General features: G+C 38.2%; 1 protein-coding gene and 1 long non-coding RNA gene across 3 annotated transcripts in view; both read left to right on the top strand.

The window, feature by feature from the left end:
- CSMD1 (CUB and Sushi multiple domains 1) overlaps nt 1–25044 on the top strand; it is a 1878204-nt gene that overhangs the window by 783152 nt on the left and 1070008 nt on the right. The gene's annotated exons all lie outside the window — the stretch shown is intronic.
- LOC146395829 (uncharacterized) lies at nt 9908–18528 on the top strand. The gene is made up of 2 exons (XR_014829742.1): nt 9908–17187; nt 18435–18528. It is a non-coding gene; the product is annotated as an uncharacterized LOC146395829 (long non-coding RNA).

The following is a 25044-nucleotide window of genomic DNA, read 5'->3' as shown; positions in this document are numbered from 1 at the left end:
ATATGATATCACTTATATCTGGAATCTAATATATGGCACAAAGGAATCTTTTAAAGGAAAAGAAAATCATGGACTTGGAGAATAGACTCGTGGTTGCTAAGGGGGAAGTGGAAGGAGTGGGAGGGACTGGGAGCTTGGGGTAAATAGATGCAGAATATTGCCCAGTCTAGTAATAGGATTCTGCTGTGTAGCACTGGGAACTCTGTCTAGTCACTTATGATGGAACACGTAATGTGAGAAAAAAAAATTTAAGTATAGGTAATTAGTTATATATTACAAAACATGTAATATTTTGTTACCTCCAGGTGTACTACAAAGTTATTTATATATATTACATATTACATTATATATATCCATATATAATATAACTATATTATATATTACATATATATTAATATATCCTTAATCAGATTCTTCTTCATTATAGGTTATTTCAAGACATTGAATAAAGGTCTCTGTGCTACACAGTAGGTCTTTATTCTGTAAGCTTCACTCTAAAGATTTGTAATTATATATTGATAGGACAATAGAATTTTATTTTAATATGAAGTAATGAAGGCTTTAAAATTTTAATCTGAATATTTTTACATTAACACTTAATTTTCTGATTTAGAAAATGAAAATATTAAGTAGATAATTGTTGGGTTTCCCCTTTTTCTTATTAATTGAAGTATAGTTGGTTTATAATGTCAAGTTATTTTCTGGTGTATAGCAGATTCCAGATTTTTATATATATGGTTTTCCATTATGGTTTATTACAGGATATTGAGTATAGTTCCTTTTGCTATGCAGTAGGTCAAAGTTCTTTATTTATTTTACATATAGTATAATATATATATTATGTGTGTATATGCATATACACACACACACACACATATACATATATATCCCGAACTCCTAATTTATCCCTCCCACACCTTTCTTCTTTGGTAGTAGTAAGTTTGTGTTCTATGTTTGCAAGTCTGTTGCTGTTTCATAAATGAGTTCAATTGTGTCATATTTTAGATTCCATATATAAGTGATATTATATAATTCTTTCTTATTTTGACTTCATTTAGTATAATTTCTAGGTCCATCCATGTTGCTGCAAATGGCATTATTTCATTATTTTTATGGCTTAGTAATTTTCCATTGCATATGTGTTCCACATCTTCTTTATCCATTCATTTCTCAGTGGACACTTAAGTTGCTCCCATGTCTTAGCTGTTGTAAATAGTGCTGCAGTAAACATTAGGGTGCATATATAATTTCAAATTAGTTTTCTCTGGATATATTTGGATTTCCTTTTGATTTCAATTTGCATTGATTTTCCTGTGATTTTTAGTAATGTATGTTTTTGAAATTTAGTGCTTTTGTTGCATGTTACTATGAACAAAGCAAACCAAAAGACCAGTATGATCAGAAGAAAATCATTATGAGTGGATTGAGTGGAGGAATTGTTCTGGGGTTCTAGTCAGAGTTTTGCCATAATGGGTATGGTGTTAAATTCCATTTTGTTCAGGTAGTTAAAGGGAAGCATTTGAAATTTCAGACAATAAAGGAAGCAAAACACATTGATATGTTATGATGCCTAATAAATTATTACCAGAAAATCATAATGATAATGAGTTTTGTGTACACAGACTTAATTATTCACAGTTTCATGACAACTCAAGGCAATTTTTCAATATATCCAGAGCCCTTGAAATTTTCATGGTCATCATTTTTCATTCAGCTCATTATTATTTCCATAATGGTTGAGAATTATAGTAGCCATTCCTTGGTTATCAAGTTTATTTTACCTGGTACTAAGTATGTAACATTTCCTCACAGTAAGCCTTAGTGAAGGAGAAATTTCTTTTTGTTCTCTAGTGCAAACCTATTACAAAGCATCTGATTTTACATCCAAACAGAGTGTAGTACTTGAGGCTTGAACTTGTGAAAATAGTTTTAGAGGATCAAAAGACCTGATCCCTAAGAAATAGCATTTGATTCACAGTATTCATTCTAAACGTCCCTGTCCTGCTTCATGCATTGAACATGGATTGAATCATGATTTATTCAAAGAACAGTGCAAGAATCCAAGCTGAATTGGTTTGTCTTGCCTCCAAGAGCTTATGGGGTAGTAGTGAAGGTACAGTACTGATGGTAACTGATATTTGAATGATGATTGAAACTCTAGAACATATTTCCATTTGCTGTTTTAACTTGATATTTTTCAGGAAGTTGACATGCAGTAGAGTCATACAACTTGTCCACTAAAAGCAGAACCATCTTCATTTTTCTTTTTACTCTAAAATCCTTCCCATCTGCATTAAAGCATCCATGCATTTTGGAAGTAAACTTCAGATGCAGACCTCAGACTAATAAAAATCACCCATAAACTGTTTGCAAGCTAGTGACGAATGCAGGAAATGTGTGAATTTAGCATTTTCACACGTTTGGTTAAATATAATCTCAAGTGTAATTTTGACACTGGTGCATTTTTTTTTTTTTTACATAGTGTTTTTGGAAGTAGATTCATGCCCAGTGTTATGGTGGATGCTTTCTTTGTGCAGTCTCAGGCAAACATGTGAAGAATTTACAGATGAGGACCAAGCTTCACAGAGGTCAAATGTCTGTGGCTGAGCTGGGGGATGAGTCCTGCTCCAGGTGCTTCTAAACTCCATATGCTTCTTCCTACCAGCCCCAGGATTCCCCATGATTTGGTGGAGCAAAGCTTACTTACGATGCAGACTGAAAGTCAGCTTGGCTCATTTGAAAAAGGATTATGACAGCAAAGGGACAATAGCACTGTACAAAACAAGTATACACACACAAATCCATACAGTCTGAATAAGAGCCAGGTGGAAAGAAAGAGTTTTAATTAAAAGAAGGGGAAACCAATGATATTTTTGTGGATGTCTGCTCAGAAATATCATTTTAACTCTTTTGTGCAGTAACCTCTGCCATTCTGGTAAAGTCTATGAACTCTTTTCCAGATAATATTTCTAGATGCACACAAAATATAAAGATTGCAAAAAAAAAAAAAAAAAAAAAAAAACAAAACCAGCCAATTTTATTGAAGTATGCTCGAATTCATAGATTCTGGGGATCAACCAACCCCCTCTGGAGGAAGCAGGCTGTGGTAATGGAGATGTTACCCACGTAGCCATATGCTTAAGGCTCATTATGTTAAAATCTAAGCAGCTGATAAGTTCCCTATTTTCCTGAAAGATTCATTTTTCAACATAGGAAAAAATTTTACTTTTCTTATTCTACAAATCCATATCTTCCTTCACCACAGGCATGGCTCATCCTCAATGTAAATCATGACTCCCCATCAAGCCCCCTCTCTTTTTTTTGTCTTTTTGCTATTTCTTGGGCCGCTCCCGCGGCATATGGAGGTTCCCAGGCTAGGGGTCAGATCGGAGCTGTAACCTCCGGCCTATGCCAGAGCTACAGCAATGTGAGATCCGAGCCATGTCTGCAACCTACACCATAGCTCACGGCAACGCCGGATGGTTAACCCACTGAGCAAGGACAGGGACCGAACCCGCAACCTCATGGTTCCTAGTCGGATTCGTTAACCACTGCGCCACAACGGGAACTCCAAGCCCCCTCTCTTATGGGGAGTAGAGAGCAAATAAACACCAAAGAGGAAAGACAATGGCATATTTTTTATTCAGTGCCATTAAAATTATAATAAAGATTTGTTGGTAGATGCTTTTGGCACTCTTAGCATGATAATTGCTGTCCATTAGGGAGGGACAGGGCACTGTTCCAGTTAAGGCTAAACTTCCCATTGATTGTTAGATGTTTACAGAGTACCGGATGTGTCCAGCATTTCAGGGCCAAGCATCATGAGTAATCCCAGCATGTAGGATTAGTAACCTTGTTGAAACCTTACTTATTCCATAATTATCATTTCTATACTCCCTCTTTACTTCAGTCAGCAATGCTGACAGTTGGAAGAAATTTAATTACTAATATGAGATGTTGAAAGATAGAAGCGGGATAAGATGATATTTTAGTTGTTTGGCACTTTTTATCATCATCATGTAAAATGGACCATCTTGTTAGTCCACTCTAACACTCAGAGTAGCAGGAAAATGATAGTATGTGTTTAAGTGACTGTAATTTTCATATAAGAGCTTAAAATCATGATCATAGTAGGAAGAGAATATACAGTAATTCTAGAACATTTCATTTGAAAAAAAGAAATTAAAATATACCTGCATTCCCACCTCCTGGGATTAAACATTGTGTTTTCTCTTGTCCCCTTCCTATGTGTATGTGACAAGTGACTCCATGCCTTCCAAATGCTGTTCCCCCGTGTCCTGTCCAAGTCCCCTTTCCTGGCTGTAGCATCTTTTACCATCACCCCAATCCCGCTCCCTAACCTGCCAGTAATGCTCACTTATTGAAAGTGCTCATTCAGGGGAGATTTGCTTTTGTTCCCCTGGGATGTTGGTTTCATTCTTGACTGGTACCCCTTTTTGCTGCCTCCCTAAGCCGTGGATCTGGAACCTTGCAACCTGTCACTGGAAGCACCCTTAGTTTTCCTCTGCTTCTCACCTGTCCCGACACAGATCTGAGCAGCAGGGGAGAGAGAAGTCACTCTGTTACCTGCTCCCCATCACAACCAAGCTGATGTCCACCATACTGGGCCACCTGGGACTCTGAGGGTGACATTGTAGCCCCCACTGTGTTGGTGGTGGTTGTTTTCCTCTCTCACAAAGAAGGGATGGGGCTCTCTGGTCAACCTCTGAACACTGGTCCCTCAGGACCTTGAATTTACTGCACTTACTGGAAACTCCCAGGGCCCTCTGGCACTTCGGTCACTTCTGTCCCCACTGCTGGATGCTCTCCTGTGTGAAACCTCTGCCTCCCTCCCTTTCCCTTTCTCTCACAGCCTCCTGGGGCTTGACCTCCACAGTCAGTGCTCTTACAAGATTTGGGGGGAATCAGCAAGACTCCCCCCCTCAGGCCCCTTCCTTCACGCCCACCCTTGCACCTGTGGGGACACAGTAGATGTATGTAAACAAACACATACAGGCCACACAGCTGGATGCTAGGTATTCAGTTTGATCCTGGAGACATTTAAAGTAGCAGCACACACTGTGAATTATGTAAGTTTGAGCCTGAAGACCAACAGGAACCTACTGCAAACTCCAGTGGTAGGAATCATTCATATGCAGTATATACATGATCGTTGATGTCGGACTGTGTTCATCAAACCAAGCTGCTAGAACACAATACCATGGAGTGAGTGCTTTATAAACAACAAATGTGCTCCTCCCAGTTCTGGAGGCTGGACTTCTGAGATCGGCGTGGCTGGGTTCTGGTGAGAGTCTGGTCACAGACAGCAGACTTGTATCCTTGTGTGGCAGAAAGAAGGAATGGGTTTGTCTGGGGTTTCTTTTTTAAGGGCACTAATCCTTTTCATGGGGGCTACACCCTCCTGACCTAATTACCTCCTCATACCACCCTTGTACCATCACATTGGGGTCTAGGATTTTAGTGTATGAATTTGGGAGGGATAAACATTCATTTCATTGCACTGACACATGGGTGAGTGACACACTGGGATGGTTTAGTCACATCCAAATCTACAGATTTGCCATCTAAATTCAGTCCCCAAGCAAACATTCCCTCTCCTATGGACTCCCCTGTGCTTGTCACAGCTGGTGCTGGATAAAATACCCATGAGCTGGGTGACACATCCTAAAACTGTTCTTTGCTTCAAGGAGAGTGGGTTTGTCTCAAACCACTTTCAGTGTATGTAGAGCTTGATTCCCTTGTTTCACACATTCCTGTTCACCTGGTTACATGGAGTGGGGTTATGATGCACAGGGTGGCCAACTGACATCCCAGACAACTTGGGGAAAGAAAAGAAGAGAAACAGTCCCTGAAACACAGCAGGATTATTGATTAGAGCTCTTTTCAGAACTCACTGGGCCAGGCTCACTGAGTGTATTATGAAGCCATGCATTAAAGTTGTTATCCAGTCATTGTGATAACTTATAATATTAACTAACTCTATTGTGATAACATGCAGTCATTTTACTGTTATACATATTGCTTTTAAAGCCATTTGTTGTGCCTTTATGAAGTACCTAGTGGTGCCCTGGAATGGAGACATCGCATAGTTCAAATGCACTGAGTCTTTGTTATTCTTTGTTTTGCTTTGTCTCTTCCTCTCAAGATGAAATTACAGATACTCTTGTGGAGAGAGACTCGGACACAGAAGGGTTGGGGGTAGGGGTTTGCTCATGCTTCTGGAGTCCTCTGGGACACTTTGGCTGTCAGTGCAGATGGTTTAAGGAAGTGGAATTGTGATAATGTTCCTTTTCTTTGCTCTTCTTTGTCCAATTTTGATGTTGCTGAAATCTGGCAACTCATGGTTGATTTTGCTGATTCACATCCCTGATCATTTGACAGAGCATGTAGTTCAATTCAACCTTAAATACAAAGGGAACTGAATTGCCATTCAAATAAAGAAGCTTTTCCATTTTTAGGTAGAAGGAGATGATATGTTTTGTGAAGGCACACAGACCTGAAATCAACCTGATGAATTTTTCATATGGCTTTTCATTTTCTTTCAATTTATCCACTAGTTCTCTTTCAACATCTAACATTTTCAGCAGCCCAGGCACAGTGATTCATGGATGAGGTACAAGCATTTTCTAGGTCTAGTTCAGGTGACACACAAGCTGTGGGGACTGTCTTCCCCACACATACATTAGGTGGCAAGAGCAAAATGCACACCGCTTTCATTTTTACCTTGTTTGATGAACTTGCCTGCATGATTGAGTTGTGGTGGTGGTCCTATAAGTGTTTGTTAACAAGTTGTGGTGAAAATTCACTGGTTATGAAGCCGGAGCTTCCAGGCTGCTTATGCCACTAACTCATGTCCTTTTGAAACTTCTTCGGGCTCCTGTTCTGCACCACTGTGAACAGGGGATAGAGCATGGCTGAGTCCAGTTCAGTTAAAAAAGCTCCTCTCTCTAGGTAAATTTTAGTGTTGAACTTGTTTTCTAATTCTGATATTTATTTCAATCCCACAGTGTTCTATTGATGTCAGCCTCTAATTATTCTAGGCAACCACGTAATGAGTGTTGACTCATTAAATGTCACAACCACTCTGAGAAGTGGATGCTGTTTTATAGGTGGAAAACTGAGGCCCAGGTAAGATACCTTGTCCAAGGTCAAAGCACCACAGATAGGACAGGTCAGATTTGAATAATGCTGGCAGGAGTCTGGATTCTTTGTTCTGAGTCACTGAACCGTGCTCCTGTTTTTTGTTTTTGTTTTTCCCCCTCTGCACCTGAGGCATATAGAAGTTCCTAGCCAGAGGTAGAATCAGAGATGTAGCTGAGGGCATAGCCACAGCAATGCCAGATCTGAGATGCATCTTTGACCTACACCACAGCTCATGGCAACACTGGATCCTTAACCCACTGAGTGAGGCCAGGGATCAAACCTGCATCCTCACAGACACTATTTCAGTTCTTAACCCTCTGAGCCACAACAGGAACTCCCATTCCTTTTCTTAGAGAAAAAGAGAAATGCAAGCATTTCTTGAAATTGTAGGACTTCAAGAGTTCAGAACTGATTCAAGTCTATATATCGTGTACCAATTAAACTTTAATATTTTTAAAAGCTATGTTCGTTTAATTGATCCTACTTTAATGTCTGGCAATATGATTACATTTTTTTCTTTATATGCCAGCTTAGTTTTCATGATTTATCAGGATATTTTTCTTCAATGTTGAAAGGATTAATGAGGATACAAAAAATTACTTTTAGACACTTACTTATCTCATTACAATGCATCCCATTATAAATAAGGTCAAAGATATCAGTAGAAGGATCTTTGTGTGGGGGATGTAGCAGTTGGCTCAGATAAATGTGCACTTACCACTGGGTAGATGGACTTGGCTATTTTTCACAAACTGTTCAATGAGCACAATGTCATGTAAGATACCAACATACGTGAAGGAAGGTCAGTAGCAATCATAATGTTAATGCAGCTTTAACATAAATGTATAAAGTCAGTGACTCAGTAGAAGTATTACGATTTTCTTTATCACAGAAACACACTTTTCTAGACCTAATTATTTACTCTTTAACAAATTACTTAGCTAAATTTGGAAGCTTTAGGGAATTTATTATTATTATTATTTAAAATTTCATATTATTTGTTTTCATTTTTTAAAGTTTTACTAACATATAGATGATTTACAATGTTGTGCTAGTTTCTGCTATCAACGAAGTGATTCAGATATATGTGTACACACATCCATTCTCTTTCAGATTCTTTTCTTACCTACATTATTATTATTATTTAAACAAACATAGTTGGCACAAGGCCTCACCTTGAGTTACTTTAAGGTGACTTCTTGGGGTAAAGACATGCTCAGAGGTGCTGCGCAGGTGGGCAGGGGAGGATTCACATCCCTGTGGGGACCAGGGTATAAGCACAGGTGTGTGAGCCTCTGTCCCTGATCTCAGAGAGGTGACTTTCAGATCTGGGTTGCAAGGGATTGTTTTAGATAACTGAAATATTACTTCCATGAATTTCCTTTATTAGGTAATTAACACTACCAGTTATAAGAAATAAAACTTGGCAAGCTAGGGCCTGTAGCCAACAAAGGTTATTTCTGTTCACGTCACTGCCACTGTGGGTTCAGCAGGCAGCCCACCTAAACCAGGCAGGCAGCAACACAACATGCGTGTGTTACTCAGTGTCATTTATCAAACACATCATCAAATACACAGAGACTGTAGCTTCCATTAGATCTCGTAGCAAGTGCATGGACATTTCTAGTGTTCTTAATCTCCCGCCCTTCCCCAAAATATATATCTTGGAGCCCCTTCATCTTCCTTTCTAATGGAAGCATGGGTTTTTTCCTTTTTAAACATTATTTAAAAGCCATTGATAGGAGTTCCCTGTGGCTCAGTGGATTAAGGACCTAGCATTGTCACAGCTGTGGCTCAAGATTCAATCCCTGGCCTAGGAATTTCCAATGCTGTGGATTGGCCAGAAAGAAAAAAAAAAAAAAGTTGATTCATTATAGTTTAATCACTTTCTCTCTTGTTGATAAATAGCCAAAAGATGAAAAAACAACTGTTGAGGTTTTCTTTCCTCTGTCCAAAGAATGACAAGGATCTTCGCTATAGAATCTTAAATGTACAGTGAATTATAGAGTAAATCGATTCAGTGTTTCTCCCCAATTCCACTTGATTTATTAAAAACAGTCTCAAATAAACTATGTGCAAATCAACTGTCATAACATTAACAATAATTAATGTCAAGACCCTTGTCCAAAATAAAGTCCCCCATACCTTATTTCAAAACTTGCATTTACAAAAATAAATCTAAAATAAGATGCTAATGGCTTACATATCATTGGCTCTTATACAGATTGAATTAAGGCAACTCAATTTTTTATTCCCCTCAGAGTGCTAAGAGCCTAGATTGGACCTTGAGGGAATTCTAGGGTACGGGTGGCCTCTAAAAATTTGGCTGCCTTTTTTTCTGGGTCATCAGAGTCAAATTTCACATAAATTAAAGAGTCCCTTACTGCCAAAATCATCCTTAAAAGAATTATGTGCAATTTAAATATTTTAGGATTAATGTGATAGTGTCTTATAACAAACATTTTTAATTAAATGTGCATACTGCCAGCAATCTCATTTCAGTTTGCTTTAAATCACCTTTGTGACTAGGAAGGAGTTTTCACGTTTTATGTTTTTTTCTTTTTTTAATCTTTGACTTTAGAGGAGGTAAAATGGAAGGAAAGAAAGCTACATGCAATGCCATAGACCACTTGTAACACAAACTGTTCAGTGTCGAATTAGCAAGAAGCCAGTAACATGGTCACCGTGTGGCCACACACTTGAGAGTAAGCATGTAAAACTGATAGTAAATATGTGAAAGTGCCTGTGAAGCAATGTCAGCAGAATGTCTGAGACTATTTGGGAAAAAAAATATCATGCCTTCTTAATTTACTATTTAGCCATAGTGAATCATATTTATCTGTGAGGACTAAATTGTGGTCCCTTAATTTACAGGACCTGCAACATACTCCCTGAAAGCTACTTAGTGCTTAGATTTGTCATTTAAAAGGGATGGCATCCTGTTATTCCTCCCATTGCTGTGAATGTAGGAGCATAAATATTCTTTAAAAGTCACTTTTAAATCTCTAACATAAGCACACATTGGATCAAAATATAGTATTAACTTTATTCTGGACAACTTTCAAAAGTCCCAGAATTTTCAGATGTTGAAGAGAAAAAAAACTCATTTTCCATGCCACAAACTAACATGAATATGTTTAAAATAGCAAAGAAACATCACAGATTCTTCAAAATTTGAAGGGAGCTGAGAAATCATGTTTCCTGTTGTGAGCAAAGAATCAATGTTACAAGAGTTACTTTGGGCCTATAGGGAAAAATGTTTATTCTTTTTAAAAAAATTTAATTAAAGTATAGTGAAAAATGTTTATTCTTAATGCAAATTGGATTTTCCAAGGTCATTGAACAGAAGCAGGGCTATAAGTAATGAGGCTGCATCCTGTCCTGGAAGTCGGCAGTTAGGGGTGTATTAGAGCTTAGCAACAGTGAGGTTCTAGCTGTTCCTTCATCATTTATATGTTATAGGGATGTAGCATTGTCAATTGCATTTCATTCTCTAAGTTTTACTTCCAGGCATTCTCATTTTACAAGAGGGACACCTGGCCTCAGCACATGGACCCCTGCTGGCCTCACTCTGCATCCCTGACTCCAGGCCATGTTGCAGTCAGGCCCTGGGGGCGGGTCCAAGCAAACTGAGATGAATGACTGGCCTTCAGTTTTGAACCTGGCCCCCTGTCCTATACTTGTGCAGTTTCTTCTCTGCTCCAGTGAGTTGTGATAAAGTCAGCTGGGCCACCCTGAGTTTCCAACTTTTCAGAATGTTCTGTGCTCAGGCCACCTAGCAGCTCCTCAAACTCTGTGGTGGATGCTGAGGGCCATGGCACTGGGGAGAGCCTGACCCCACCCTTCACAGAGGGGCCCACCTCTCCATCAATGTCTTCTGCACCTGAAAGTCCCCAAATCCACCTAAGTAGGACATGCCTCTAATTTCTATTGATAAAATAATAATAAAAATTATGTAATTGTTAAGGTTGATGCATGTGTTCCAGACTAGACTTGGAGCTGAAAGCACCGAGGCTGCTGATCCAATTTGATTCCTTAACTACTTCCCAGAGAATAAAACTCTAATCTTAGAACTCAAGGAACCAGGGAAGTTCACTCTCGTAATTAAGTGGTTGTTTTGGACAGCATAGAGTTCTGATTCTCAGCCCCGAGTCCTCCACTCATCTTAAGAGATTTCCTGTTGTAAAGTCTAAATAGAAAAATTTTACTTATTTTACAACTAAGACTAAGTAGACTCTCTCAGATTAGTTATTCATTGGGCATTTATGTTACCGTTTGAGTAAATTATATTGACTGTAAGATAAGTTTCACAGCTTAATAAGTCAGCATCTTGACTTGGGAGAAAGACTCTAGTTGATGAGTGGGAGAATTAACAAAGGTATTTCTCCTTATTTCAAATAGAATTGGCAAAATGATGTTTTTCTGAATCCCTCAGTAGATAGTGTGTCCTTGAAATACTATAGTATGTACTGTTTATAAAATTATTATCAAACATACAATATTATAATGTTGACTACTTACCAGTGCCATTCTGAACACTTTAAGAGCACTGTGGCATTTAATCTTCACAATAAACCTATGACAAAACTATTATCTCATCTTAAATGGGGAACCTGGGATCTGGAGAGGTTGAACAGTTTACCCAAGATCACAAAGATTGACAGTGCAAGGCTGGGGTTCTCAGCTAACCAATCGGGCTCCAAGCCTGTGCTTTTCAAGATGATGCTGAGCTACCTTTGTAAAGACTAGCCTGAGAGCTGAGCCCAGTTGTTCCTCCAGCTGAGTCTGTTTTATCTTCTCCTCCGAATCCGCTCAAGATGATTGAAGATGGAAAAAGTTAGTTACTGAGCGAGCGTTCAAGTGTTTGCCACTAACTATTGGATATATATATTCAGGCACTAGACATTGGTTCCTGAAGATCACATGGAGTGAGCACCAAAGGGTCCTCTTGACCATGGTGAGTCCTAAGGGAACATGTTTTCTCAGCGGGTGACTGTGCTTTTTCATTGCACTGGCATTGGCTAATTATAGAATGGCATTTCTACAGGTTATTGTGCTGTTTCTTTCCAGGTTATACTTTTTTATAGTTTTACTCAACTTTTAGAAACTAGAATTCATCTTTCTAAAATGTCATTTTTAGAGGCAAGGTGATGAAAATGGCATTGTAGATAACTGCAGAATTTGCCCTCATTATCAGCAACAAAACTGTAATGACACTCCTGCCGTGAGTGCAGTTTTCTGGGCCCTGGGAATCTTTGTGCTCAACACGAGTGGTTTTTTAAGTTTTCACAGGGACTGTCCCAAGGTTGCAGACATGTCTACGAAGATAGGTTTTTAAAAATAAATTGCTTTTATAGGCTTAATCATCTTTAAGAATAATATTTTTAAAAGGTCATTTTCCATAATTTTAGTTGTTTCAAATTTCTCTCCTCAATGCTAAATGATTTCTTTGTTCCAATAGCTGTAAGAAAATGAAAAATGGCAATTAAGCAAAGTTCCAGCATGGGCAAAGATGTAAATAACTTAGGCGGAATTATACCTCATTTATGAATTTGAATATCAGGGAAGGTGGGGCTTTAGCGTGATAGGTGACGAATCACTCAGAATTGCATGACCGTGAAATCTCAGGTCCCAGGAGAAATTGCAAAATGTTTCCACCACCAGTAGGAGAACATGTTTTTTTGTTTGTTTGTTTTGTTTTTTGGGTTTTTTTTGGTGAGGGTAGGGAGGTACAGGGGCTAAATGTGTAACACAAGCTTTACTGACTTACTTTCCATCAAATCTCAAAATTGAAGGAAGAACCAAGTTCCTATTGACATTACATTAATAAACCTGAATAAATCATTTTAAACGTACTTTTGAATAAATCATTTTAAGCATCTTGAATTATTCCTGATTTTTGATTGCAAAATTGTTTTTCATACAGAACCATATTTTTGATTCATTGTGAATATTTTTTAGAACTGCTGATCATTTTGCAAATGCTATATATATGGGTTTTTTTTTCCTTAAATTTACATCTCAGTGGTCTGTTACACTTACGTGTTAATAAAGATCTTTTAAAATGAAATACAATTACTTCTCTGTTCTGAGAGAAAATCTGCTAAATATTGAGTGTGACTGAGATCAGAGTGTGACCGTGGTCTCTCCATGATTGTAATATACCTTCTCATCTGGAATAACCTCTAACCTCTTATTATTGGGCAGGCTTTGATTCTTGTTTTGTCTTCTCCTTTCTTTATCATCCAGTGTCATCATTTGTTACTTGAGAATTTTTTACTTGATCTCTTCCATTACATTCCCATTGGAAATTCTGAGTTTGGAATTCTGAGGTTGACAATACTAATTTTTATTTCAACAATTAGGATCATATTTGTATGCTTTGAAATTGGTCCTATTTTCTTCATTGAATCTATCTATCATAGTCAGAAAAAATTATCATGTTGTTGTTTATGTAGCTGTTTGGGTTCTTTATAACTAATGGCTTCAAAATAACAGGGCATTCTCTATCTGAATGTTTCAACATTCTAGTTAGTGTTCACTCCGAAAGAGTAAATGCATGTAAGAATTCCTCTTATCCATAAAATCCCCTTGGAGTAGAAATTCTTTTTTTTTTTTTTCTTTGAACACATATCGTTGAGTATAAAAAAGGAAAGCATTCTTTGAGCATATGGTACACTACTAGATATTAAGCTAATGGAGTCATATTATCTCATTTAATTATTAAAGCCTTCCTCTGACGCACTTTTTAGCCCATTATACAAGTGAACTAAGGGCTATTGACTTTTTTTTTCAAAAAGCATATAAAGATTATGCACTTTGGACCAGGCATATGTTAAGTGCTTTGGGGATTCCAAGAACAAATTTACTGAAACCCAGTTCAAGCATACTGCTTTATAGCTTTCCTTAACAGACAAGGAAACAGTGATATGTTATGTTTTACTTTTTTTCCTTAGCTCTTAGTCAGTTTAAAAGTAAGCTAAGGTTGAAATGCAGGACCTAGTTAATATCAGGCATTTGATATTTTTATTTTTTCTATGTTGTTGTTTTAGTTCCATATTCATTTTTCTTGGTGTATTGAGCTTTAGAATTGAAAAATAATTTAATTGGGTTAAAATATCTACATATAATATGTGTGTGTGTTATACATTTAATTCTACATGAGTTTGTGTATACTTATAAACATTGCACGCATGCACACACACACACACAAACACAGAATGTCCCAATAAAATACTTGTCCTGATTTTGTGGTTATTTCTATGAAATTATACTATAATCAGTTGAGATAAATTAAAAGTGATGATTTAATTTGTATCAATGAATACTAAAAAAAATGCATTTGCTAAATAGTCAACTAGTCAATGAAATCATTAATATTTATCACTTCAGTAAAAGATGTGTTTTTGTTTATTTTGTTTTTTGTTCAGCATTATTTGGGGGGGGTTGTATTAGAAAGGAACATGCCTGAATTGAGTCAGTTTAACTCAAATAATATATAGCTTTTCTTAACTCAAATATCTATAGCGTCAGTATGATATAACTAGCAATTAACTTTAGGCATTACATTTTAAACACTCACAATGATAATAAACTATGTGTAGATTCATGTACATTTTTGGTGTAAGGTTATTATTATTGTTACTGATTTATGATGAGTAGGAAACTCCAATCAGGCATGATTCACAGAAGTCTATTTTATGTTTGAAGCAGTCTCATTTGTTCTACAAGCAGACAAACCAAAGAATGGCTCTGTCTCCCAGCCCTTTGGACTAGCTGGCCAATCATGTATTGGAATTTTCATGTATCTACTGTTCTACTTAGTACTGTGCCAATGCTCTAGTTATTTTCATATGTTATTTTTCAGTTATCCTTTTCTCTTTTTTTCTACTTCATCACATTGGCTATGGAAAACCATTATCACAGCATCATTCCCTGATTAGAAATATCATATGTCAAATTTGACAGCTTGAAAACTTAGAAATAAACACACCATTGCATGAGATCATAGGTTAATAAGCAAGTAAAACGTGCTTGGGGATCTCCTTACTGTCGTTGTTTCAGTTGGCTGGGTTTTTGAAGTCCCTTAGTAAAGATATACAACTGTTTTAGAGGAGGAAGAAACCTGAAATGATGAGTGCCATGGGGACGTTTTACTAAGGTGGGTTTTCTGATAACCACTGAGATCTTAAGCCTCACACAGGTTTGTTGCAGGCAGATGCATGACCATGACTAGACCTTATTTCCCTGTTCTGCCTCCTCCTTCTATGTGGCTCTTACTGGAACAGAGGGGAGATTAGCAGGAGTGGGACCAGTGATGGAGACATGAGAGTGAAGGGGCAGTGAGTGAGGAGGTAAAGATGGTGACAATGTAAGGACAAGAAAAATAACCAGAAGGCAAGAAAAGTTTCAAGGTAAAAATAGTGGTAAATAAGAGAGGAAGAAAACTGAGCAAAGGAGGATTGTTGAAAAATTCACACTGTATTTATTTCGAATTCAAAACCATGAAGTTGGTTAACATCATGAATACTTGGATTGGCATTTACTAATAACCTCATCAACAGTGCACATTTGGTGTGGGAGATAGGGAAAAAAAAATGATAAGCTTTTCTCCCCATAATGGATCCATATTCTTCTGTCTACTGAAGGTTTATGTTTCACAAATGTGTTTGCTGAATCCTAACCCCCATTGTGATGGCAGTAGAGGTGGAACCCTCTTGAGTGGGATCAGTGCTATGTTTAAAAATCAGACTCTATAGAGCTGGCTCCATATTTCTGCCCTGTGAGGACACAGCCAGGGGATAATCCGGATCTGGGGGGCAGACACCAAATCTGCTGGTCCCTTCACCTTGGACTTCCAGTGTCCAGAACTGGGAGAAATGAGTTTCTGTTGTTCATAAGCTGCCCACTCTGTGATCAGTTTGTTGTAGAAGCACAGACGGCTAAGACAGACCCTTTGCATGTGACTTTGTACCTCTTCCCATCCAGAGAGTCTCTTCCACATCCCCTTGAATTTGGATGGCAACATGACTTGAGAGATGATTCTGGGAGAGTTCCAAGTCGATGTGATACTTTTCTGCTCTGTTTTTTTGGGAACTGTGAAACCCCAGTGGCCAGAAACCTAGCGTAGCCTTCTTGGGGACAATAGAGGACACGGAGAGAGAAGGCCAGTGGATGCCCAGAACCCTTGTCCACATTTGTGGACGAGTTACACATGGCCTCAGTGTTACCTGCATCAGAATCCGCTGGGAAGCTTCTGAAAAAGTCCTGGGCCACATCAGTTGGTGTGCTGTAGGGTCTAAAGATGTGCGTTTCAGACAAGTTCCAGGGTGATGGTAACACTACCTGTTCAGGGTTACTCTTTGAACGACTGCCTTGGACCATCTATCATTCCCTGACACTGATGCTGCTACAGCTACAGAATAACCACCTGAAAAAGTGGAAATGATTCAAAATTAAAATCACCTGCAGGCCATTACCCCTGAGGGAACAATTGGTCTATATTTTTTCAGGTTTTTTTTTGGGGGGGGGTCCATGTAAACTCTTCCCCCCAGTTGTATTATCTTAATTATAAGACAACCATGCATCCTTGTCTTTAACTTAATACTATTTCACCATTCTTTTTCATGTAACATAGTCTTTGACAATAAAACTGTCCCTGAGGTACAGGTGCTAACTTTATATGAATTGCTTTTGTTATTAGACCTGTCTGATTTCAAATGTTTGCTGACACATAATACTGTGATAATTACCGGATCATTTTATATTATTTACCCTCCTTATACTGTCCAAACAAATCTGAGTGTAGTTTTGTTTTTTGTTTTTTGTTTGTTTTTCTTTTTTCTTTTTTGGTCTTTTTAGGGCTATGTCTAGAGCATATGGAAGAAAATATAAATGGTCTCATTTAATTGGCTGACATTGTGATATCACCTTTGTGACTGGAGCTGAATCTTCCTCAGTAAGAAGTAATTAAAAATCACTTTTCAGCAGTGATCTTTCCAGGCTAGGAGTCAAATTGGAGATGTAGCTGCCAGCCTATACCACAGCCACAGCAACACCAGATCTAAGCCGCATCTGCGACCTACACCACAGTTCATGGCAATGCCAGGTGCTTAATCCACTGGGCAAGGCCAAGAATTGAATCTGCATCTTCATGGATGCTAGTCAGATTGGTTTCCGCTGAGCCAGACAGAACTTCTGAGTGTAGTTTTTATTGTACTCTCATTTATTGATTGGATTTCTATCAACCATCTCCTCATCATGTTTAATAGTCACTATATATTTACAAGTTTGGATGCATTTTGTTATCTAAAGATAGGTGCTAGTTAATTGAACATACTCCATATAACCATAAAAATAGATTGCCAGTAAGAAAGAAGATCAACATCAAGCTCCCACTGTTAAAAAGTAATCAGGAGAAAGTTGCAAAGATCACTTTAACCCAAACAATAGGACATCCACTTTCCCAAGGATGTGACCATGCTGTGGAGGCAATTAAATATAAATGGTTTCATTTAATTGGCTGACATTGTGATATCACCTTTGTGACTGGAGCTGAATCTTCCTCAGTAAGAAGTAATTAAAAATCACTTTTCAGCAGTGATCTTTCTTGACGGTCAAGGTCTTACACTAGTCCTCAGATAATATTATTCTTGGCGGAATTTATCTATGAAAGTAAAAATCAGTGAAAGACACCCAGGGTTCACTTAGAAAGGAATATAATACACTTAGAGTGGTGAAGAGTGAGATAAGTGATTCCAATTCAATTAGTATCTCAAGGAGCCATCAATAATAATTTAAAAGACCTCAATATTAAATTAAGGAATTGACATCAGATCTGTAAAAAATGTCAATGTGGCTGAGATGTCTAGTGTTCATTAACATCAGTACTTTATCTGCATAGTTTTGAGCATGTGATTTGTCTGAGGGCCAAATGTCCACCCTCCCGCTTCTTTCTCTCCCCTGCCCCTCCATCTGTCTGCTCAGGGTCCTGGCACCCTCTGTTCTCTGAGCATATTAGCCTGGGCCTGTTTTTGACCTTTCCTACACCCACACTAGAATAAGTCTTAATTATTATGAAAGAGGCTTTAAGAATCATCTAACCTGGAGTTCCCATCGTGGCTCAGTGGTTAACGGATCCAACTAGGAACCAGGAGGTTGTAGGTTCCATCCCTGGCCTCGCTCAGTGGGTTAAGGATCCGGTGTTGCCTTGAACGGTGGTATAGGTCGCAGATGCGGCCTGGATCTGGTATTGCGGTGTAGGCTGGCAGCTGTAGCTCCGATTAGACGCCTAGCCTGGGAACCTCCATATGTCCCAGGTGCAGCCCTAGAAAAGACAAAAAAAAAAAAAAGGAAAAAAAGAAAGAATCATATAACCCAGCCAGCTCTATGTAGAACATAAGAACATCTTTTGGAGGGAGGGTGTTTTGTAATTTATTTTATCTTCCCATAGGTTCTCAGAAATGTAGTAACCTTCCCAATAAATTACAAATGCAACAGGAAAAGTGTGGTCACGAGACACAACCTTCATCTAGAGTGAAATTTCTATTCTCCTCATTTCAGATCTGAGACTTTGGGCAAGTGGCTTACCTGTTCAGAGACTATTTCAACAGGAAAGAACATGAACAGTCATTCCTTTTCCTTGTGGTTGACCAAGTATAAAAATAATGACCCCTTTACCCTGGATTCTTGGTTGAGAATTGCTTCTTTTCTTTTTTTCACACTTTGCTTTTAGGATAGACATTGTCAGCAGATCCTGTTGGCACTTGTGTCATTTTCTTCCTTTTCTTCTTTTTGGCTCTCATCTTCTCACTGTGGACAGGCACATGCTTTGCTGGTAGATCTTCAGGCCCAGGTTTAGCTCTGCCCTGAGTCCTGTCTCTTGACACTGATTAGCTCAGGAGTAGGCATGTGGGACAGGCCTACACCAATGAGTTTAGGGCATTCCCTTGGCCTTGGTGATTGGTCCTAGAATAGGGCTGTGTTTCTTATCTGGGTGATGCCCATGACCTTTGTGGTCTTCCAATCTGAGGTTTTGGAGCTCTGACATCCTCTGAACCACATGTCTTAAGGCCAAGAATAGCAGCTGCCCATTTGAAACCATGAGAGACTAGAGCTACCGAGAAGAAAAGAAGACTCCAAAACTTTGCTAGATTCTGCCTGCAACCAGTCTTTTCCGTTATGTGATTTTCTTTCTTTCTTTCTTTCTTTTTTAATTTAAGCTCTGTTTATTTTTTGCTGTTGTTATGATAAACTTTCTGATGGAGTCCTAAATTATTTGAGAAATTCAGGAATTATGCCTATAATTAACATATTTTTGACTCTAAAAAATGGCATTCAGATTTTCTAAATGTCAAGGCTATGTGTTTAGAAAGATTTCAGCATAGAGTCTCATTTGTTTAATATTGTGATAAAGTTGCCCTCCTCCTGTCTCATAAACCCCAAGAGGATAACATTTCCTTTCATGAAGCAGGAACTTTGCTTCTAAATGTAATTTAGTATCCCTCCTTTTGTGCCCCAGTAACCATCCCTGCTCATCTCAATTTCAGCCTTCACCTGTTTAAAATAAATCTGGTTTTTTTGTTTGATTTTTTAAATGCATCTGTCTCTCCCTCTGTTAAGCCACCCCTCAAGGGCAGAAACTTTGCTCCAAGCACTGAATATTTATTGAGGCTTGTCAGATACAATATAGAATGTACATGTCAATTTCAGAAAAAGAACTTTTCTTTCTTTCATTTTTTTTTGTTTGTTTTTGTGTCCCAAATTATTGCATGGGACAAACTTACAGTAAGAAGTTATTATCTGTTTATGTGAAATTCGCATGTAATTGATTATCCCGTATTTTTATTTGCTAAATCTAGCAACCCTTTATTTGTTGCATCAAATAGTTAACCATCTCCACTATGGTTCTCACAACAGGGCCCAGAAAGTAAAATGGAATTTATTTATGTCTCTGTAACTATTACCCTAAAACATAGCACCTGACTGAAAGCAATAAAGACATAGCGTCTTATAGTTTCTGTGGGTCAGGAATCTAAGCATGGCCAGGCTGGGTGTTGATAAACATTCTTTTCTTGATCAGATTCCAGTTAATTTCCTGAAGTTTCTCCTAGGCCCATCTCTACATTTCCTTGTAAAATCCAGTTATAGCGAGAATCCTGCTGAGACATTTTAATCATAACCCCCCCATATCTGTTCACCCTTAATATTTGATTGGGTTCCTCAAACCCACCTTCCCCAGGTGATGGCTGACCACCTGGCCCACCATCAAAGAATCCGGATTAAAGTCAGTTTAGCCAGAACCCCCATCCCCTGATGTTTCCTTTTAGCCATTTTTTATCCACATAACCCCCTACCCTACTCTTCAGCCATTGATCTCCACTTGCACATACTGTGTTCAAGGTTAAACCAGTCTCTCTCCCCCACTGTCAAATCCCATTGCATGTTCTATGCACTCATCCTGATAGCCACCCCATCCCCACCCTTTGGGTAAAGCCTTCCTGTGCTTTAACAAGTGCCATTGCAGGCTTTTCAACAGTACCTTAGGCTCAGGGTCCTTTAGGAATTTGCAGTAACCCATCACAAGGCTGCAATCGAACTTTGGGTAATAGGGAGACTTTTCCAGGCTCCCACACCTGGGTGTCTGCAGCCCTTGGCCTCTTATCCCCTGGGAGTCTCTAAAGGGCCACCTTATGTCATGGCAGTTGGCTTCTCCTAGGGCAATTGATCCAAGAGGGAAATGGAAACTGCAGTTGTTTTTTTATTTTTAAAATCTAATCTTGAAAATAATTCTCATTCCTTTGGCTGTCTGATTTCCAGTCAGTGGAAGTGAGGTCCTGTGTCCAGCCCACGCTCAAGAGGAGGGGCTTAGAGAAGGTCCTGAATGGAATGGGGGGAGGAATCCATGGGGCATCTTTGAAGCTCCTTGCCAGGGGATGCTGGTGTGGTAGATCTTGGCTCCTCACTGCAGCCATGTCACAAGTGAGTTAGGGAATACTGCCCACATTTATGCCTTTTTTCCCCCCAAAGGATGAGAGAGTGGATTGTAACTTGGTTTCTGAGTTAGTTCAACTGTCCTGTGCAATGTGTAAACCACCAGACACATTGATTATTTAGATGTAAATTTAAAGATTTATTTTCTCAGTCACAGGAGCGTCTTTCAGATGCCTGACAGCCCTGTGTCCAGCAGCTATGGCATTGCACAGTACAGATATGGAACATTCCCAACATTCTTTTGAATGATACTGATAGAGATAATATTAGGTTGGTCCAGTGCTAAATTTTAAATGAAGCAACATCTTCCTTATTAAGAGGACATATGCATCCTTTACGCTCATCCTTTCAAATCTTAGGTAGCCACTCACCTACAAAAATGACATGCATGATAAACTGCCTTTGATAAATCAGCCCCTGAGAGGAGGTGTTTTAAGGAGGTATTTTAAGCAAAACACATTGCTTTACCTTTCATTTGAAAATATTATCTACTTCTTGGGTGGTATTAAACTATGATATTCAAATGAAGGGTGCTTATTACATTATGCAGGAAAGAACACAAAATGTAATGTATTGCATGAAACATAATTTATGTAAAAGCTTGCAGACAATTGCATTCAAGTATTTGATGTAAGTAATGAGAGAATCACACATAATGGGCATTTTTTATTAAACTGAGATTCAGTTGATTTGCTTTATGAATGAAGTTACTCAAACAAATTGGATAGTGAACAACAACAACAACAAAAAAGGATAAAATAGATGGAAATTTCAGAAGCTTGGTACATAAATATCCAGACAAACAAATAAACTTGGCATAAACATTCTACTAATTTATCTCCATCAGAGAAAATAAGCAAATTTGAGGCTTGCTTTAGAAATCTATTGGGAATTTCATTTAATTAATTTTGTAATTACTGGCAATGTATTACTCTATATTTATTTAAGATTTGGTTTGTACCCACTAAAGTAACTTCAAGGTACAAAGATGGATCAGACAGATCTTATTAACCTCCCTATTCAGAAGTGTGGTTAAGCCATGCATAAAATGATCATAATACAAATTAGAGAGCTGTTAGTGTGTCAGAATCTTTCTATTATGTATTATAGGACTTTGGGGAGAAAATAAGTTCAAGGAGGGCAGGGACCTTGTCTTTTTCACTGTCTTGACTATCCAGCCTTCATTTGGAAAAGCTCATGGCAGAGAGTTCACATTTCATAAATGCTCCATGAACAAGTTAGGAAACCCATGTGGGAGCCAGCCCAGTTGAGCTGGGCATTTGAGGGTAGATTTGACACAGTTCTGAAGATGATGGACATGTGATCCAATTGGAACCAACAGCCTGAGCACAGAATTGTGTGGAGACCTTAGTTCTGTATGCAGGGAAGCACATGTTAACAAAGTCCCCGTGAACCAAGAGGAGAAGAGAAGTAAGAGATGGAGATGGGGAAGTCAGTGGTCTTCAGCCTATGAAGGGTCTTTATGCCAAGCATAAGAGTGTACACGTGAAATCTCAAGTTCTCATCTACAAAGCTGGGATGATGTCATTTGCTTGAAATAACTTGTAAAGTCTTTGAACTATGTAGATGGGTAAAGTGATATGAATAAGCCTTAGGGAGATAAAAATGCTGAAGGAAATCAAGCTGGTATTATAAGTAAGAAAAGATCATGACAAAGGTCTATGTAATTCCAAAACAGAATCAGAATCACTTGAAAGTCTCTGTTCCCTAGCTACCAGGACCTAAAAAATAATTACACACACACACAGTAATTTACCTTTGACTAGACACCTACACTCCTACTCTTCTTCTTTATTCTACTTCTCTTAAATGGATGTGTTAGAGCAAATATTTTCCACCAAGAATTTGTGTTTCTGGAAGCATAATTTGAGAATGGGCCCTTGAGATTGCCATGGAACGCCCGTGTTCCCATTCATTTATGCTGAGACTGTGAAACTCGCATCTACTTAATGACATTTTTCTTTCCAGTCATAAGGATATGAAGGAGTGTATAAACCTAAGAAAATAAGTGATGGATTTTAACATTTTTAATTCAAGGAATAGAAAAATATTACTTTCTGAGGTTGCACTTGAATTCTGTTTATCATAAATTGTCTGGATGTGCTAAAACTCTTGAATTGAGATAGATTTGTTTTTTTTTTATGTAATGAATGCAAATGACTTACACTTTAGCCAAGACAAGATAGTTCAAGAGAAAAGCAAAGAAAATATCTAACGTAGAGATTAGCAGATAAAGACCATGAAAGCTCCTTTGCTTTTGCCAACAAGGAAATTTGGGTAACTTTGGCAAGAGAAGCTCCATAAGGGAGAAAGTGTGTTCCTGATATAAGTTCTTAATCTTTGATTCATTGTAGATGTCTTGTCTAGAGCTTTTGAATATCCTAATAATTATTGATTCCTTCTTACATTTCACTGTTTTTAGGCACAAACCTTCTTCTGCACACAGAGGATACAATATTGGGGAAAACACATATGCTCACAAGCAAAAACCTCTTACAGATTATATCCTAACCAGAGGATAGAGATACTCATATAAAATCTACAAGTAATTTGGATGGTACATTCATTTGGTGATGCAGGCTGTGGAAATAATTCAAGGAAGATAGATAGGATGTGCTGCCTTTGGGAGGAGGGTGTGTTCAGATTTAAAGATAATGCTTTGTAAGACCTCATTGAGGAGTTGGCATTTGAACAAAAACCTGAATGGGGTGGGGAGCAAGTCACACACTAGGGAAGAACCCACTGGGCTACAAGGTCTAACATGAAGAGGTTGGGAAGAAAAAGCCTAAGGACCCTGGAGGTGGGAGGAAATGCCATGTCTTCATCTGAGACAGTCAGTCATGTCAAATGTCAGGACAAGTGGAGGGAGATCTGAATGTGATCCTTGGATAAACACTACTGAGGTCATTGGTGACCTAGACCAGAACAGACGTGGAGTGGTAGGAAGAAGGAAAGCTTGGGTGAAGGGCCTTTAAGAGAAAATGAAAGAGAAGATTAGGGCTTTGTTGCAAAGGCAATTCAAGGCAGAGAACTTAGATGGAGGAGAAAGTAAGGTCAGAGAGCCTTTTTGTTTACTTTTTTTGTGTGCAGATGGCATAAGTGGCAGTTTATTTTCTTAAATTATGGGAGTGATGCTCTGGAGAGGATGCCTGTCCTGGACACAAGATGTTAACCTTTGTGTCTCTGCCAAGCTCTCCCTCTATCCTTGCTGTTCTGACTTGCCCATTGATCTGTAGCTTCTCTATAACTTTAAGCTAGTTTTACATTAGATTTTTTGGTCACTTTTACCATCTAACTACTTAAAATACATTCTGTTGCAATACATTACGGAAATGATCTTTGAAAATACTCTGAAGTATGATTGGTCCTTAGAGTCAAGATTATTCTTCATTTTAAACTGGCCATAAAACCTCCTATCTTTTTTCTTTTTCAATAATCTCCATCCTCCAAACAGACTGAGAATATTTCTGTCCTCATATCACTATTTCTTTTATTCACATGTCTTTTCCTCATTGAATATTTGCTGTTAGTTTCTGCTGAAAACTAGTTTTATTTGTCAGAAGTATTTAAATAAGTCTTAGAAAATTTTATATGCTTGCAGTTCTCCTTTTTTCGTTATTGAAGTATGGTTGATTCACAATGTTGTTCTGGTGCACAGCAAAGTGATTCAGTTATATCTATCTATCTATTATTTTCCATTATAGTTTATTACATGATATTGAATAGTTACCTGTCATATACAGTGGGACCTCATTTATCTATTATATATGCAGTAGTTTGTATCTGATGACCCCAAACCCCTAATTTATCCCTCTTGAACCCCTTCCTCTTTGTTAAGCATACATTTTTTTCTATGTCTGTGAATCT

This window comes from Sus scrofa, chromosome 15, assembly GCF_054392235.1.
Source record: "Sus scrofa isolate SSC_HxYL_T2T_F1_AM1 chromosome 15, Sscrofa_HxYL_maternal_Yorkshire_Landrace_v2.0, whole genome shotgun sequence".
In the NCBI taxonomy this organism is placed as follows: Eukaryota; Metazoa; Chordata; class Mammalia; order Artiodactyla; family Suidae; genus Sus; species Sus scrofa.
Note: the sequence above shows the minus strand (reverse complement) of the source record. Positions and strands in the feature narration are given on the sequence as shown.